Here is a 12,224-nt window from a genome sequence, read left to right as displayed (position 1 = left end):
GGTTGGCTTCGGATTCAATAACCTATATCATTTATATGTATATTAACACATATAATGGTAATCGAACAAATTTAGGTATTATTGTAAATTGTTATTTTAGTTACTTGTACGTTTCATTAATAACTAAATTAACTATATTTATTTTTATATACATTAAATAGATATTTAATATTTATTACAAACATATTAATATAGTTATGTTTTATGTAAATAATATATTTTTATATAGAAAATCTTATTTGATATATTAATAATTCTAATAATAATAATGATAAAAATAATAATATTAGTGTTAGAAATAATAAAAATGATAATAAAAATAATAATGATAAAAATAATGATAATTCTAATAATAATAATAATAATAATAATAATGATACTTCTAATAATAAATATGATAATTTTTATAAAAAAACTTAGTTTCAATAATAATACTACTTACAATAAAAATGATAATAATAATAATAATAAAATGAGTAATAAGTAAACTACCTCAAAGGAGTAGTCCTAAAAAAATGCCCAAGTCCGGGTTTGAACCCGCGACGTCCCGCTAACCCGATAATAGTCTTAACCATCCCTCTGTTCGTGTACTTCTGAAATTATTACCACCCAAATATACATGACCCGTAACATCTCGTTCAAACCCACACCCGCCTAACCATTCCTCTACTTCTCATTTTCTGTTATAATATATACTTTAATTTCATTTAATATATATCGTATCTGTTTCTTCTTCTTCTTCGATTTAATCGAACATAACCATCATAATCATAATCATAATCATATTGACTCTCATCACCATCGTTTTTAATTTATTACTATCATCATCATCATGATTATATTCATCATCTATCATCGTTACCCATCATCATACGCGTATCATTATGATCATCATCATCATCATAACATCTCTACTGAGAACATCAACTTAAACAGAATGGTGTTTGATTTTTGGTTTGGGGTTCGACAAATGAAGCAGACGTAGCCGTATGAGTTAACAAATTGGGTTTTGTAAATTTGTAGCAGCCCAATTAAATATTGAAGGAGCCCATTTAAGTGACTACTTGGATCCACAAATGAGCAGCCCACCAGTAAGATTACTAAGACAAATTTACAAGCCTATTTAAATTAAATAAAAAGTGTTCTGTTAAAAAAAGGAATCGTAACAGGGTTAAACAAATTGCAGTCATCCTCTCGTCATCATCCACTATCGTTTTCATATCTTCCCACATCCTTATCTCAAATGTGCCATATCATCATCTTCATCTACGGTTTAAACAAGCAGGAACCAAAACAAATTAGCTGCACAGCAGCAGACATCGAGTGGAATAGAAAAACGCGTACAACATTAATATTTTTAAACGGACTTTGTTGGGGTGGTAATCGGTTGTTTATGGTGGTTTCAATGGTGATTGTTCATAGGTTTTTGGTGATTGTTATAGTTTTGATTGCAACAGAAAACATGAAACTGAGAGAGAGAGAGAGACGAGAGAGAGGAAGAGAGAAAGAAGGTGGTGATAGGTTCTCGGAGATTAAAGTAGGTGAGGGTGTTTGTAAACCAGAAGTGGTGTTCATCTCTCTGGGTTTTGTTTCGAATCATAAACAAATAATAATAGCTGTCAATGGGTTCGGTTTTGTGAGTTATCGAGCAGAAACAGAAAACCAAAGAAAAAGAAAAAAAATAATGATGATGGTGGATCGGTAGTTCATAATTTTGTGATTTGTGGTGAGGTTTATGGTGATGATTTTGGTGGCCTGAGTGGTGTCTTATAGCAGCTTTTGCTGCTCTACTTGTAGCTAGAAATAGAAAAAAAAATAACGACAACCACCATGGTATTTTCATTGTGTTCTTATGGTGATTGGTTTTTCGGAGAAAAAGGTGGTTTGGTGGTGATTGTGTCATCCTGAATCAAACAGAAACTGAGTTGGCAGGGGTTGCAGCAGTAGCAAAAGGAGAAGATGAAGATGGCAGTTTCAAAGGTAGCTACTATGGTGGTCGATCAATATTACAACAAGAAGGTGTTTGTTTGATATGGGTGGTGATTGCAAATAGTGACAGCAATCCAAAGTATTAGAACAGCGGTAGTCACGAAGGTTGGATAATGATGATGTTAAGGTAACGGATAGAGGAGTTTTGGCGGTGGTTTAAGGGTAGAGGTGATGGTGGTGATGGAATTATTTCGAACTAATCAATAGGGTGTAGTAGTAATATGGTTCAAATGGTTCTTCCCTTAATTGTATGCACACATGTGTATATATAAAATATCTATGCTATTGAGTGGAGAAAACGTGAGTGGAGAAAACAGGGAAACAATAGATGTAACATTTAATATTTAATAATAACTTAAATAAGAAATGTGACTAATAATCATCAGCAGCCTTAATTCTTGTAGTTACTCTACCGACGATTTAATACGGACTGTTATATCGTACCCCGTTGTTAATCAGTGGCGGATAAAAGTCTTCGGAAAAATCCCATATTTTTAAATTAAATTCCTTTATTTATTTTGGTCATTATGGTATAAAATTCAATCATTAATTTAATAAAAAAATTACATCAACTGTCCCTCTCGATTCTGGGTAAAATATGAAAAATTCTGAAATTTATTAATTAGCTTCTAAATATATTTTTAATAAGTCTAAAATTTATATGGCTCATTTTTGGATCACCGTTTATTTTAAAATCATATAAGTTTGAATTGAATTTAGTTTGCTTAATATCAATCGAAACATCAAACGAGTATTACAATCATTTAATATTTATTTTTAATATACTTTATTTATATATATATATAGATATATTTTAAATAAAAATTATTACAATATCCTATTTTTATTTTATTAATTTTTAATAACGACAACATATAATATTTCAAATTATATTTCGAATTATTATTTATATATACATACACACATATCTATTTACAATTAATTGTTCGTGAATCGTCGAGAGCAGTCGAAGGTCAATTGAATATATGAAACAGTTCAAACTTTTTGAGGCTCAACCTTACAGGCTTTGCTTATCGTGTCGAAATCATACAAAGATTAAGTTTAAATTTGGTCAGAAATTTTCGGGTCGTCACATTTATCATCTTCTCTCATTGGCAAAAAGTGTGCTGATTTGGTGAGACGATCGACTATTACCCAAATAGTATCATAACCACTTGCAGTCATTGGTAATTTAGTAATGAAATCTATGGTAATGTTTTCTCATTTTCATTCCAGGATTTCAGGTTGTTGAAGTAGACCTGATGGTTTCTGATGTTCAGCTTTGACATTAGAATACGTCAAACATTCTCCTACGTATTTAGCAATATCGGCTTTCATACCCGGCCACCAAAAGTGTTTCTTGAGGTCTTTGTACATCTTTCCCGCTCTGGGATGTATTGAATATCTGGTTTTATGTGCCTCCTTAAGTACCATTTCTCTCACATCTCCAAACTTTGGTACCCAAATTCTTTCAGCCCTATATCGGGTTCCGTCTTCCCGAATATTAAGATATTTTTTCGATCCTTTGGGTATTTCATTCTTCAAATTTCCTTCTTTTAAAACTCCCTGCTGCGCCTCCTTTATTTGAGTAGTAAGATTAGTACGAATAATTATATTCATAGCTTTTACCCGCATAGGTTCTCTGTCCTTTCTACTCAAAGCGTCGCCTATCACATTCACCTTCCCCGGGTGGTATCGAATCTCAAAGTCGTAATCGTTCAACAGTTCAATCCTACGCTGCTTCATGTTCAGCTGTTTCTGATCAAATATATGTTGGAGACTTTTGTGGTCGGTATATATGATACTTTTGACCCCATATAAGTAGTGTCTCCTAGTTTTTAATGCAAAAACAACCGCGCCTAATTCCAAATCATGTGTAGTATAATTCTACTAGTGAATCTTCAATTGTCTAGACGCATAAGCAATTACCTTCGTTCGTTGCATTAATACACAACCGAGGCCTTGCTTTGAGGCGTCACAATATATCACAAAATCATCATTCCCTTCAGGCAATGACAATATAGGTGCTGTAGTTAACTTTTTCTTCAACAATTGAAACTCTTTCTCCTGCTCATCCTTCCATTCAAATTTCTTTCCTTTATGCGTTAATGCAGATAAGGGTTTTGCTATTTTGGAAAAATCTTGAATGAATCTTCTGTAGTAACCAGCCAATCCTAAAAATTGGCGTATATGTGATGCCCCGTATTAAATCAACATGTACGGACCATCAACAACAGGATCATTACAAGGTCAAACACTATATGTGTTTTCAAAACAAGTTTGCATTCATGATAAAAGGTGACGTCATAACTAACGTCGAATGTTTTACATAAAAAGTATGCTTCTATGAATAGAAGCAAAGATAATAGTGCGTGACCCTTAGGTCATTACAAATCATTGTTTCAAAAGTATTAAAGTTTGAATGCAAGATAAAGTGTTTCATGCGGTGACAACTCTAACAAGGCAGCGGGTGGCTAATCAGCAAGACTAGTACAACAGCGGAAGCAAGCAACCTTAAGCACCTGAGAAAAACATGCTTAAAAACGTCAACATAAAGGTTGGTGAGCTATAGTTTAAGTATAACAGTATGTAAGGTAGGCCACGAGATTTCAGTGCTTCAACAACGTTTCAAAATAGTATGTAAAGTATATGTTTAACCGTGGGCACTTGGTAACTAACTTAACGTTTATAACCCCCTAAAAGTACACTTGGCGAGTGCGTATGTTTACGAAGTATTAAACACCCGTTAAATGCTAGCGCTACTAGCCCGAGTGGGGATGTCAAACCCTTTGGATCCATATCTAAGATTCGCGTTCACCTGTTCAAAGACCAATGACTAAACATTACCGAGCTAAGGGGAAAGTTTATACCGTTGTATAACCCACACATATATAAAGTTTAAGTACTCATTCCTAGTATGTAAAATGTAAAATGTGCATGTATTCTCAGTTCCCAAAATAGTTAAAGTAAAAAGGGATGCTATAACTCACAGTGGTAAAGTAGTAGTAAAGTTGACTCGGGAAAAGTAAGCAAGTATGTAGGTCCGGAAAGTCCTCAACCTAAGTCAAATATTAATAAGTCAGTAAATCGTCCCAATAGGTTTAAATGTATGTAAATTAGGTCTTAAGGGTCATCATCATTCATCATCAAACAAAAAGTATAAAGTAAGTTTCGTTCTAGAAAAGAGTCTAAAACAAAGGCTGACTTCGATCAGTCATCACGGCCTCTATACAAATTGAAATGAGGTGAAACCAGTGGCCATGGCTCCACATATGAGTCCTTTAGTTGCTGTAAAAATTCCAGAACCAAACTCGTCTTCGTTTGACCGTGGCGACAGTTTAATTGCGAGTAGGTCAGAATTTTCAGCACAACGTTAAAAGGACATAGTGACGTTCGGAGGGCCATAGATCCTAAACCGTAACTCGGATCAAGATGAGTCTTGAACGAAAAATTATCTACTCGAACAGAGCTAACTGAAAATCAGCTTTATAGTAGCCCAGGTATTCTGATCAGTTCCAGAAAACAGTAAATAGTGTGTTCCGGTGGGTTCTTGGTGCTCGATGCTCATCACGGTTCTCATCCTTGATGCATATAGCTTCAAGTGTACAACTCGTTGATGTGTTTGCATCATCTTAACTAAGGTTTGACCATCATAACACTTTTGTATGTCTAAGACAAGTAGCATAACTCAATTAAGTGTTGCAAGTAGTTTGATGAACCAAAGTTACATCAAGATCTTAGATCCGACACATACATGAACTCTAAAAGTAATATTAAGCTACAAACTTGAAAGTAAACTAACTAATCAAGATTTTAAGTTGTAGAACATAGTTCTTAGTTAGATCTTGAAGATCCAAGACCCAAAAGTCTAGATCTAAAGTTACTAAGTTAAATCCTAAGTTATAACACTTGAATCTTTACTTTCATGAAACCATAAGTTATTAAACTTAGATTCTCATCTTGTAAAGTGTATGTAAGCTTATGAGCTCTTGATTATGACAAAATAAGTAGACCATAAGCTATAGAAACTTAGATCTTTCATAAGTATATGAAGTTATAACTAGAAAGTTATACTTCCATGTTCTTGAACTTATAAAGTTAACTTTAGTTTCAAGAAGTATGAGATCAAGCTTAACTTGTAATACTTGACCATTAAAACCAAAATCACAAATTTAAATGTACATAATATGAAGAAATAAACTAAATAAACAAGTAACAAGTTCATGGTTGTTCACACTTTTAAAGATTCAAGCCAAGGCTTTGATCTTTAAGAAAGTAAACTTTAAGTTTACAACATGAACTTCAAGTATGATTTTACAACTCATGAACTTTAAATTCTTTAAAACATTAAGTGTAGAACCATAATTAGAAAGCTTAGGTCCTTGTATGTCCTTGTATGAACAAGATAAAATGAAGAACAAACTAGAAAGTTTGATTCTTAATAACTAGTAAAGAAACAATAACAACTACAAGTAATTAAACAATAACAAGGAACAAGTATCAAAACAAACAAATGATGATGATATGCATGTATATATTTCAGTTTTTATGAAGAAAAAAGAAGAGAAAAGTAAGCTTGTTACTTACAAGAATGGAGAGAAAAGATGAGAGAAAATGTGAGGTAAAATGAAGTGTGTGAAAGAGTGAAATGGATACAAGTAATAAGTAACAAATTTTTTTTTTTTGAACTCTCCCTCCCACCCCATCAAACCCACGGTTTTGGAAGAGAAAAGCCCACTAGTTCTTTGCTTGTAATTGGCTCAAAATAGTAATAAAGTGTGTTTGCAAGGGAACAAGGTGTAATTGATACAAGTAACTAGATTCCATGACACTAACTAACTAGTTAAGCCTTAATGGACTACTTACAACAAAAGGGCTCCTAAATTAATCCATTAAGATAAGTAGGGCGGGCTTCCAAGTCCATTAACATTAATAAAAGCCCAAGTTCAAGTTATTAACAAGTTAATCCAACAAAGCCCAAGTAATTAACTATTAACACTAGTTAATTAAATATGATTAATAATAATTAATCATGAATGCAAATAATATCCGAAATATTATTCGTGAAAAGTTCGTGTGTCACAAAGACGTGTCGGGCATTTAAAGTCATGTATGGTAACAAGTAAATGTAATAAAATACATTCATTAACACGCAAGCATTAATAATAAATATTAATAATTGAACGTTGGAAAATCCAGGGTCGTTACATTACCCACCTGTTAAAGAAAATTTCGTCCCGAAATTTTAAGCTGAGGTAGATGGAGGAGTTGGGAAAAGGTGAGGATACTTCTGCATCATTTGATCCTCTTGCTCCCAGGTAAACGTAGGTCCTCGTTTGGCATTCCATCATACTCGGACGATCGGAATCTTGTTGCGTTTCAAAGTTTTGACCTCACGGTCCATAATTTCAACAGGCTCTTCCACGAAGTGGAGTTTGTCATCAATTGTAAGTTCTTCCAAAGGTATGACTTGTTCCGGTTCAGCAAGACACTTTTTCAAATTCGATACATGAAAGGTAGGATGAACGAAGCTCAATTGAGTTGGAAGATCCAGAAGGTAAGCAACGGGTCCAACACGTTCCAAGATTTCAAAAGGACCAACTGTAATGACCCGCACTTTTTTCGATCGTTCTATACTTATAAGATTAATATTTACATAAATTAAACCTTACCAACATGATAAGCAATCCAAATTGTTGAGATTTATGTTTTTGAAAAGAGTTTTACACAACGTTTGACCGTCTAGTTTGACCGATGATATCACGAACTATATAACATATGATAATTATACGTTTGTGTATATATATGTATATATACATATTTAACATGATCTAAGAATGTTTTAATACCTCATTTTGTATTAATAACAATAAGTTATAAGTATATTTTGAAACTACTAACTTAAGTTTTCAAAACGATAACCATACGTAACGTCATTTGACATAAATACTTATGACCTATAATGTTTATACATATATCGTATATATAATGTATTTAATCACTTTTTAAGGACTTAAATACATAAAACCATATAAGTATATTCACAAAAGATAGCTATATTTGAATCCTCATTCCGTTTTCACAAGATTTCTATACGTATATCTGGAGTATATGTACCCGTATCATACCTAGCTTCTATACGTATTTACTATTGGTATATATACATCAAATCACCACCAACCAGCCCTTGTTCATGCCCTAGGTATAAGGTAATTGGAATTTGGAAGCTTATTGACTAATTACATAAGATAACAAACTAAAATCTTGTCATGAACACCTTAGTTCCACGTTTTTTATAAGCTTCATGGGCACTTCATTTTGATTCAAATTTCTACATCATTTCTTAGTTAAACACACACTCTTCCATAACCCTTAAACACCTTCAACAATTTAGCAAGTTACCATGAAGATCTAGCTCAAAAACAACCCTTAATCATCATAAGAAAAACCTTCCAAGAACACTTCAATAATCCTTTCAAGAATACAAGTTTATTTCCAACCTTTTGATCCAACTCCATTACTCTTTTGGTTCTAGGTTTTTACTCCTCTTTTACAGCAATCTTGTCCAAGTAACTTGAGGTAGTAACTTTGTTCATAACCTTATTCGATTCATATATATATAGCTATCTTATTTTATGGTATAAAATTTTAACAACAAGAACATAGTTTGAATGTTTTCAAACTTGTTTGCAAACTAAATAGATCCTTCTAACTTAACTTTTAAAATACTTCAAGACCTGTAATATATCATAAATATATTCTAATTTAACAAGGTATAACTTGGTTTTTCAAAGAACACCTTAAAAACTGTTTTTACGACGTCGGAGTGCAACCGGGGGCTGTTTTGGGTTGGATAATTAAAAACTATCTTGAACCTTGAATTGGAGGTTGATTTTCTGGAAAAATGATATTTACTATGAATATGATAACACATAAAAATTTCATGATTTAACTCAAAGTATAAGTATTTTTAGAAAAATAATCATTTAAGGTTGTTTACATGATGGAAAATGATTAACTTCATAAGTTTCACCAAAGTTTGACCTATGACCTGTGATTTCGAATACAAACTAAGGTATTTACAGTTCATATTCTTAAAGAAGGACTCGATCCAAGGAAGTGGCAAGTTGAACCAACGAAAACGAAGTTGTAACGAAGAAACTATGACCAAAACAAAATCGGATATCCAAGACTAGTTTAGCCACGAAAATAATTGGAGAAAAATTAAATAAATCACATCTTTTTAAAATAACATGATATTTTATATATATGTACTCATAATTTAATTTTATATATTTCAGGATCACCCGTAAACAATACGAGAAGATTAATCATAAGATCCCATGATTGTACGCAACACGTCATTTGACAACACCGGTACTTTATGTACGCAACACGTCATTTGACAACACCGGTACCGTGGGTCAAGATTAATCCCGACCAATACGAATACAATGGGGTTTTATTTCGATGGGGGTTTTATTTATTTATTAAACACCTAAATATGAACCATTAAAATTGAATTGCTAACTACGGACTAAGAAGACATTAAAAGTATTATAAGTATATATATGTGACGATTGTTTAAAATGAAAATATATTGATATATATTATATATGGATAGGTTCGTGATATCAACCGGAGACCAAGTCAAAATATATATATCTTCAAGGCAAAAGTGAGTATATAGTCCCACTTTTAAACTCTAAATATTTCGGGATGAGAATACATGTATTTTATGTTTTACGATATGGACACAAGTAACTGAAAAATATATTCTACGTTGAGTTGTACCACTGGCATACTTCCCTGTAGCTTGGTAACTATTATTTACAGCGGTATTGTAAACGCGAATCCTGTTGATAGATCTATCGGGCCTAACAACCCCAACCGGACTGGACGACCAGTATTCAACGGTTGCACAGTACTTCGTTTCGTGACTACACTTGGTACGGTGTAGTAAGATTTCATAATAAAGGGAATATGCTACGTGATTAAATGTTAAGTATGGTTATCAAGTGCTCAACCACTTAGAATATTTTTATTAAAATGTTTATATATGAAATCTTGTGGTCTATATATTTATATCGCTGCCGGCATTAAACCTATATCTCACCAACTTTATGTTGACGTTTTAAACATGTCTATTCTCAGGTGATAACTAAAAGCTTCCGCTGCAACATGTTGAATTTAAACAAGATCTTGAGTATGCATATTTGTGTCAAAAATAAAACTGCATATCGGAGGATTTGTAATGTAAAATATGCTAGAAATCGTATTGTTATCATCACATGTAAAGTTTGTAAGTCTAAGATTATCGCTAAACGATAATCATCTTTTTATTGTCTAAAGCTTGTATTAAAATAAGAGTTATGGTTTGTAATGTAAAATAAATGCAGTTGTTCTTTTAAAAATGTCGCATATAGAGGTCAATACCTCGCAATGAAATCATACGTTATCTAACTCGTTCTTATGGTTAAGGACGGGTTATGACATGTGGTATCAGAGCGGTGGTCTTAGCGAACCAGGTTTGCATTAGTGTGTCTAACTGATAAGTCGTTAGGATACATTAGTAAGTCTGGACTTTGACCGGGTCTGATTTAAAAACCATTGCTTATCATTGTTGGTTAAAATTTATATATAAATATTATGTAGTACTAATGGGTTGGTTGTTGTGTGATAGATGTCGGGCTCAAAACTTGTTATCACATTCAGCGACTCCGAATCAGAATCTTTAGATGGTGTTCCAGACATTAACCTATCCGATGACGAAAATGATATCTTTGGGGAAGACTCACAAATTTCGGATGAACCAACTATAAAGAACTCGGAAAGTGAACCCGAGGAAGAAAGTGAACCCGAGGAGGAAAGTGAACCCGAGGAAGAAATACAGGAAATTACAAAAGACAAGTTCGAACTAGGAAAGAAACGAAAGGCTAATGAATTAGAAAATTCAAATCCCGAGTTTAGTGAGGATGATGTGGCACCAACTCCACTAGACACTACCACCCCTATTCCCGCTATCCCTATTCGTTCTATCCCGGCATCTAGTTCTTCAGCCCCACCGCCAAAATATAGGCAGACAGCTAGGATAAGCGTTAGGCCATTCCTTGAACCTAAACGTCCTAGAAAATAGACCAAACGATGCACTGCCGTATTAAACCATGGGATCATATAATGTTTTGTATAATATTACTAGTGTGGTTTGCTTAATATTCGATGTAAGATAAGCATATGTAAAATAGTGAAGTATGAAATGCAATAATTTTCCATGGTTAAGTATTATTTAGATGGTAGTAATTGGTTCTGTACTAAGCTATTAAGTATGGACATTAACGGGTAGGTACTACCCTAGATATAATTATAAAATGCTAATAAGAAGAAAAGGCTTTTATAATAATACCTGGTTCATATTATTAACAAGCTATAATGTACTATAAATACACACTACATCTATAATAATCCATGTGAATAATTATTTTCTTTCATTAGGAAATGGCGCAATTGAATCGAATGACGGAACAAGAAGTCGAGGAATTCATCAACCAACGAGTGAACGACAGAATGTTATGGGTCGAGGCTGCAAGAGCTACTGCAGTTAACCCAAATCCTCGTGTAGGATGCACCTACAAAACTTTTCAAGCTTGCAAGCCCTCATCATTCAGTGGAACAGAAGGACCGATCGGTTTAACCCGGTGGATAGAAAAGATGGAGACTGTGTTTAAAATTAGTGGTTGTGTTGAAAAGGACATGACCAAGTATGCATCGTGCACTTTACAAGATAGTGCACTCACGTGGTGGAAAAATTTTGTGAAGGCTGTAGGAGGAGATGTAGCTTATGATACTCCATGGGAAGAATTCAAAACAATGTTAATCAACGAGTATTGTCCAAGGAACGAGGTTAGGAAGTTGGAAGATGAATTACGAAGCCTGAAGGTTGTTGGTACTGAAATCACCAACAACAATCAGCGATTCATGGAATTAGTTTTGCTATGTCCTGAATTGGTTCCAACCGAAGAACGGAAGATTGAAATGTACAAAGATGGTTTGCCCAAAAAGGTCAAGGCAAATGTTACAGCATCGAAACCTAAGACAATTCATGAAGCTATAACCATGGCAAACGAGCTTATGGATCAGGTCATCATGGATAAGAAAGTATCCAATACTGATATGAAGGAATCAGGTAACAAAAGAAAGTGGAATGGAAATTATGATCGAGGTAACCAACAACAATC

Source organism: Rutidosis leptorrhynchoides, chromosome 6 (assembly GCF_046630445.1).
Source record: "Rutidosis leptorrhynchoides isolate AG116_Rl617_1_P2 chromosome 6, CSIRO_AGI_Rlap_v1, whole genome shotgun sequence".
Classification (NCBI taxonomy): domain Eukaryota; kingdom Viridiplantae; phylum Streptophyta; class Magnoliopsida; order Asterales; family Asteraceae; genus Rutidosis; species Rutidosis leptorrhynchoides.
Note: the sequence above shows the minus strand (reverse complement) of the source record.